Source organism: Rhea pennata, chromosome 8 (assembly GCF_028389875.1).
Source record: "Rhea pennata isolate bPtePen1 chromosome 8, bPtePen1.pri, whole genome shotgun sequence".
Lineage (NCBI taxonomy): Eukaryota > Metazoa > Chordata > Aves > Rheiformes > Rheidae > Rhea > Rhea pennata.
Window position 1 is genome coordinate 857939 of NC_084670.1, and position 7060 is coordinate 864998.

Here is a 7060-nt window from a genome sequence, read left to right on the forward strand (position 1 = left end):
TGAGATTTTTTTAAACACTTTTTCAAAGGTATCTATGGATTGCATTTTCTTAATACAGTCACTGCTTTATGCAGCTTCTTGAGTTCTGTTATCTAGAAAATGAAGTGCAGCAATACTAGGACATGGAGACTTCCAGATAATTTTAATTATATACTTTTGGCATTGTATACTACATGTCTACTCATATTTTTGAAAATGATTTCTGTTTCTTAGATTTTTTTGTCTTCAGATGTGTTGAAAAGATGTCTCTATAAACATATATATATATAGCTGTGTGTATATATATATATGTACATACATACATGTAACTAATGATTTAAAATATTATAGGAATACAGTTATCACTTTCAAATTTTTCCTGATTTTTTTTTAAAATGATGATGAAGGCATGTAAAAAGAAATCTAGTTGTTTTCAAAATTCCATTAGGCTGGCTAATCAAATGTTTCATTTCTTCACTTTTTGCACACAAACACAAAATACTTTCTAAAGTAAGGAGCTCAGGAACTCTTATTCAGTTCAGTCAGAAATTCTAAACATCTTTCTTATCAAGCAAATAATGAACAAATAATTTGTGGTTAATAATTTACTCAATTTTAACCTTAACAAATTACAACAGAGTAAGTTCAGGGGTTTCTTTGAATATGATTGCTGCCAAAAGTTATTCAAATATTTCCTACAAATAACTATGCATGTCTGGTAGATTTGGAGTTGGCCTGATTACTGGGATTACTGAGATATGTATTGGATGAATATACAGGTTTAATACAAAAGGAGAAGAAAAAACAGGTAGGAGAGAAAAGAACGGCTGCTGTTAGTGTTCTCTCAGCAGATAACAAATGTTTCTTAAGGGACCACTTTGCAGCCCTAGTCCGAGGAGTCTCATCTTCATACTAAGCCTGCATGACTGTTCTTCACTGGTAGGACTGAAGCTCAGAAACAAAGAAGATGGAAAATATATTAACCAGATTCCGTCTTTGAGGGAGGACCTTCAAAAGAAGGGAAGAAGCCAGTTAGGGACATTGGGCTGAAGTACTACTGCGCTGCTGCAGAATTGCAAAATTTTTCTGCAGCTGATAGTACGCAGTAAATCTGCCTGGGTTACCCTGCTCTGATGAAGAGTCCTTATATGCGACAACTCTGCCTGCAGAATGCTTTGAAATAGCTCTTCTGTGAGCTATTATGAAATAGTTTGATAATTCCGTATCTCTAGCCTTAAAATGCTGCCCAAGTGGGAGGTACATTTCTTAAGCTTACTGGAAGCAGGGTTAACACACAAGGCCTAGTGAAGAGTTTAAGTCTAGTAAGGGATGAATTTACTCTATGAATAAAGCTGTGAGACCTAACATATTAGGAGTACCATCAGAGAAAGGAGACTGAAGTATAGCTGTGTAGCAATAACAATATTCCATGTCATTTTTCATGTCTCATTTTCATGAAGATATAATAGGACCATATTTTATTTGGTCATGACCTTTTTATGTATGGTTTATGCAATTTAAATCACCAGTTCTGCAAGAAAACCTAGAGGGTGTTGGTTTCTTTGCAGTTTAAACTCTTGGGGGACTTCTGGTTTACAATATCACATGCAATTGTGTTCTTGAGCCACCTGGGTCTATCTGCACTTTCAATATGCAAAAAAAATCCTCTAAGTCTGAAACTGGAACTGATAGAAATATCCATGGTTGAAAAAGTCAGCTTATATATCTGCACCTCTTTGTCCTAGATAATAAGTACGTTCTAGTTAGGAGGGGAATACACCAATATTATGTTCATATATGCATTAAAAACAGAACTAGAAGATAGAGGAAAAACCCTTTGGGTCTTACTACCGTTCTGAACACACCTAGGCTCTACTGTAGCTGCCTGGGTTTCTTCAGTTCAGAAGGAATTTTGAAAAATCCTGCTAGATTTCAAACTTCAAGTCCTTTCTGTACGTCAAGAAAAGCATTCCCTAGGCAGGGTGCTCCTCTCCAGTGTTTGCTAAAATACTAAAATACTACACATATACTATATATATGGGTGAAACATTTTGTATCTTTTATCTTCAGCTTCTGATGAAGTCAGACTAACAACAGTTAACTAGTTTGACCTATCTGAAAATTCAGAATATAGAAAGAATTCCAAGATGACAAAAACTATCCACACTGCTTCAGATGCCTGGCATGGGGAAAAAATACAAACATTCTATTGCTGTCATTTCAAATAAGGAACACAGTGAAGAAAGACTTGCATCCTGTATTGAAAGAATAAAGAATGCCTGAACAGCAAAGGGCTGTATCCTCTAAAATTCTATCATTTGTTTTACCACATGTGCAAAGGAGTCAGAAGTGCACCAAAATGAAGGCACAAATATTCCCTGGTGGTGTTCAAATACCAGCATCAAGCCCTGAGTCTCCAATGTCCTTAATCTCCATGCCATAGGAGGCACATCAAGGGAAAAATGACTGCCGAAGAGAGGACAAGAGAAGGGGTTCTGGAAGTTTCACTGAGCTCTGGCAGTCCTGTAGTCACCATCAAGCCTGAGGCTGGCTGTGTTCAGAGAGCAACCTGGATTCAAACCCATTGTTTAAACCATTTGTGCAGATCTAGACATTGCTACAGTTACCCTTACTTACCAAGGGACCCATTTCATCTTTCAGTCATTTTTCTTTTCCTGCACGATACAAAAGCTCTTATAACTCAGTAATCTTCTGAACCCTTTTGTTTTGTTTGTTATTCATTTCTTTTCCTTTTGGTGTATCTGCTTGCATGCTTTCCCTCTGTTTGCAGTTCAGATACTTCTTTCTGCAAGCACAGTAAGTCAGTGACTGCTACTTAAAATTCCATTTTTTTTTCTGTGCAGTAATGCATATCTGTGCTCACTATATGCAGTGTCTATCACTCTGAAATCAGATGTCACTAGGAATATTCCAGGCTTCTTGTGTATGTAGCAGCTATTCATCTGTGTTCATGAGATGAGGACTATTTCGTCATTTTATCTGCAAGTAGCTACAAAACAAAGAAAGCGTATGTGTTGCTCCTTATGTTCCCACCAGAAATGTTAAGGAAGTTTTAATAGTCGTTCAGAAATCCCTATGAGCAGAAACTGCTTGGGAGCAGTGCTTAACAAGTCACTGCTTGTGGAAGTGCACTGGGCAGCACCAACTGTGGTGTTGGGCAGAATGAAAGATGACAGCCCTGCTCTGCTGTCTCACTTACCAGCATGCAGGCAAGGGAACAAACGTGGCCTAGGCAGTCTGTACCTCTGAGTACATGCTTAGGAGTTCTGTCTGTCTAATACCCCCAGCTTTCATCCTTCCACTGAGTATTCCTAAGGAGATTAGAACCATGAAGTGGTTCTCATACTTGGTTTCTATTGCTGCACACGAACATGTGCTTAGTTTTAGTAGAAAGGCTTTCATTGTTTGCTTGAATAAAAGTCCTTGAAGTGAAGTTGTGCTGAGCAGTGTGAGATGCTTGGATAGCCTCAATGAGTGTTTTCCTACTCCAGTTACAAGATAGAGCTGTCTTCTGGAGACCAGGCACTGATGGACCTGTCATTGTGTAGTGAGGTGTCTAGGGAAGGAATGCTCTATTGTGTGTGTTTCTGGTCTAGAGCTAACAATTGCACAGCTGGAATGAATTATACCCGGTCTGTGCCCAACCTGAGTAGTTGCTTTCTGCTGCTAGGAGCGAGCCCTTGAGGCTCTGCTCTGCTCATGCCATTCCTGCTTGGTTGCAGTCAGGTGTATGCCTGAGGCAGGAGGCCTGTGTCAGAAGGAACAACAATATACCTAAGTACCTTAGTATTAGCCTTCCTGGTGCTCCTACATCCTCGGTCAAGGCGTCTTTCATATCAGAATAAATCCAGCTCCCTTATCTTCTGTCGTCCAGTCTAATCTGTTTGACAATTTATATTGAACTTGTAACATCAGAAATTGAGACTTCAGATTCCGGCAATTTTTTGATGCCCTAAGCCATGTAGCCATGTTCATCACATGGACACTACTGAATGAATTAACTACAGGACAATCCAGCTGAGATTTAAGAAATAACTGCCTACGGAAGTTAGGGTCTCACATTAAGGTCCCTATTTGATTTTTATTATTGTTTGAATCATCTTTCTTGTGATGATTCAAGCTGCATTTGGCCATTCCAACTGATTTTCATAGGTAAAAATAATTGCTTGGCTCAGTTCAGAAAGGAAAAACACAGAAAAAAGCCTCTACAAGAGCACAGCATTAAAATTCTAACCAAATTTATTATAGATTTAGCCTGTAGATCTCTACTGACAGTCATCTGCTATACAGACAGCATCTTTTTCTACCAATTTATGTAAATGTGAAAAGATTCAAATTGTTTTGTTACAGTACCAGTACAATTTTCCTGTATTTCCCTGTTCGTACATTATACTATACTCTTCTGGAGTATTTTTGTTTGATCTCTTGAATGATAATTGCTATCATTTCTTCATTTGTTGTTCATCATCTGTGTTTCTTCAGATCTATTTCAGGCTGCAGAGGCAAAAGGGTCTTTTCCTTCTGAAATTGATCTTAATACCTGAAAGCCTTAGCTAGCTGTGTAGAGCATGCTAAATCATATTTTGTTAACCAATTAAAATTTTTATTTTCTTGTAGAAATCAGATAAGTGAATATTGAGAAAAAAGTAACAATCTATTGTTAAATATTCAATTTTAAAGAAATTTCCCCACTCGCTTTATGTAGATGTGTTTTCCTTTGCTGAAAATTCTAGAAGATGCTTAGATGATTTTACTGAAGTTGTCTTAAACACTTCCATTTAAAACTCATTGTATATTACAAAAGTGAAAAAGCACGTTAATCTTGTCAACAGGGCAATGTGAAAGGGAAGTCTTTCGAATTTTATTAAAATATCCCTAAAACATATGAAAATAACTGCTCACATGTTTTTAGAAATGATACTTTTCAGCTGCTTTAATTTTAAACCCAGGAGTACAAATTATTTTGGAATTTGGTATTTCTTTGGCAGGCAGCTTTCTAGGCTGAATTCTGCTCTCAGCCATGAATGCTTTCCCTTCTACCCCACCCTCCTAAAAGATTGTTAGCATGTCCATGTTTCAGGGTTCCTAGGCTCTCTGTCACAGACTTGTGGTGTGACCTTGACAAATCTCTCAACTTCTTAGGAAGGTCATACAAATGGAAAAAAAAATATCCTAGAAAGTCCTGTGTCCTACGAAGTCCTACAAAGCTAAATAAAGCTAGCTTTAGTTGTATAAATTCTATGTATAAACTCTTCTCAGGTTCTCAAAGGAAAAAACAAAAAGCTCACAGTTTGCACTATAATGGCCTTTTCTCTCAGTTCGGTGGTGGTAGAGAGGTTGCAGACTAATAAACCACAATCCAAACTCGATCCATCCTATGTTAATGGTTTGATTGAGCCAAAGCTTCTATCATTTTTCTCCTTAGATACAGGTAGCAGTCTGTTTATTTGCAGATGAAGAAGGCAGTAAATCTAGCAGGGCTATCACAACACTATATCAATTCTGCATTTGCTACAATAAATCAAATTTTCTTTACCTTCTTTCAAGGTTCTATGCCATACTTTTCAGATGGTATTTTGGCACTTGACTTCTGTTCCTCTCAGTTCCCCTTCTTGCCAGTGTTTGTTGCAGTGGATCCGTTACTTGCTTTACCTGTTTCAGCAAGTGCCTCCTCCTTTTATGCCTCTGCTCTGTCTTATATGGCATTCATCTCTTAGGGTGCTATGCAATCCTGCAACCAGCACTATATTTTCAACGTTCTTCTGTGTTCAACGAAGCACTGTTTCTGAAGTAGAAGAAATGTTTGGTTCGTTTTAAACGTAGCTCAAGCCAGCATGTTTAACTGTAAGTTCTTTGACCTGAGAACAGGTACTTGGCTCACTGTCACTCCTTTTCACTAACTTCATGTAACCCTCACTACTGTTCAAGCAGAGTTCACTATGTAACGTTTCTGTCAGACTTATCTTTCACAGAACCTGCTGATAGCGATCAGCATAAATCCCCAGGAAGTTAACCAGTGGCTTCTTCCTGCCTCCATTCTTTCACGTGGCAGCTTCTGTGTCAGAATAAGCTGGCTCCTATGCCATTGATGTGAGGAGTGGTGCAGAAAAAAGAAGCAGGTGAGCTGTTACTGCTCTCCAGTTTATTAGTTGCACTGTGCAAGTGTACATGAAGAAAAGCAGGCACAGAAGAGTGAAACAGGGCAGCAGGAAAAGCTGCAGAAAGAATTGTGATTTTAAGCTGTGGTAGAACTGACTGGAAGAAGTATTCTGTATATGCAAGGGAAAATCAGAATGAATTAAAGATGAATGAAGAAGACGGCAGGAAGAAGAAAATCACAATTCTAAAACTATCAAATGAAAGGATAAAATAAAGAAGCTTCCTATGGGTAGTTTTCAAATACATTCAGCAGGAGTCTAACCCAGGCTCTGTTGCCTTTAATGGAAGGCCACCATTGAGAGGAATGGGAACAATCTTAGCAAATGTGAGAACTTCTGCAAATCTCACATCTAATTTTGTCCCAGTCTGTAAAAAACACACACACACCAAAAAAAAAAAAAAAAAAAAAAAAAAAAAAAAAAAAAGGAAAGAAAGAAGTCATTTAGAAAATGCCCATAGTCAATTTAAGTAACCTTTAAATAACAAAGAAGTAATAGCTTGAGAACTTGACTTTGTTATCCCAGTTGTTTCCCTGCAGTGGTTGAAAGAGAAGCAAAAGCTACTCTGTTGCTATGGACCAGTCTAAAAATAAAAAGGGGGGGGGGGGAAAGGGGAAAGCATCTTATCCAAGGCGGTATGAAAATGGACCACAGAACAAGGCTAACAGCTATCATATTCTGCCAGTCGAAAAGGAGCTGTTACCATTACTGAAATAAATCACCACTTATTCATACAGAGGAAGTGCCTAAGAGCCCCAGTTATGAACTCTGGCCTGTACTAGACACTGTACATAGGGACCACAAGCATTAAGCATCAGGGATAGCATCTCAGATAAATCATGTCTCAACAGAAGCTGAAGTAGCTGACTGCTTTAAGAGTGTAACGTATCAAAAGGGAATGG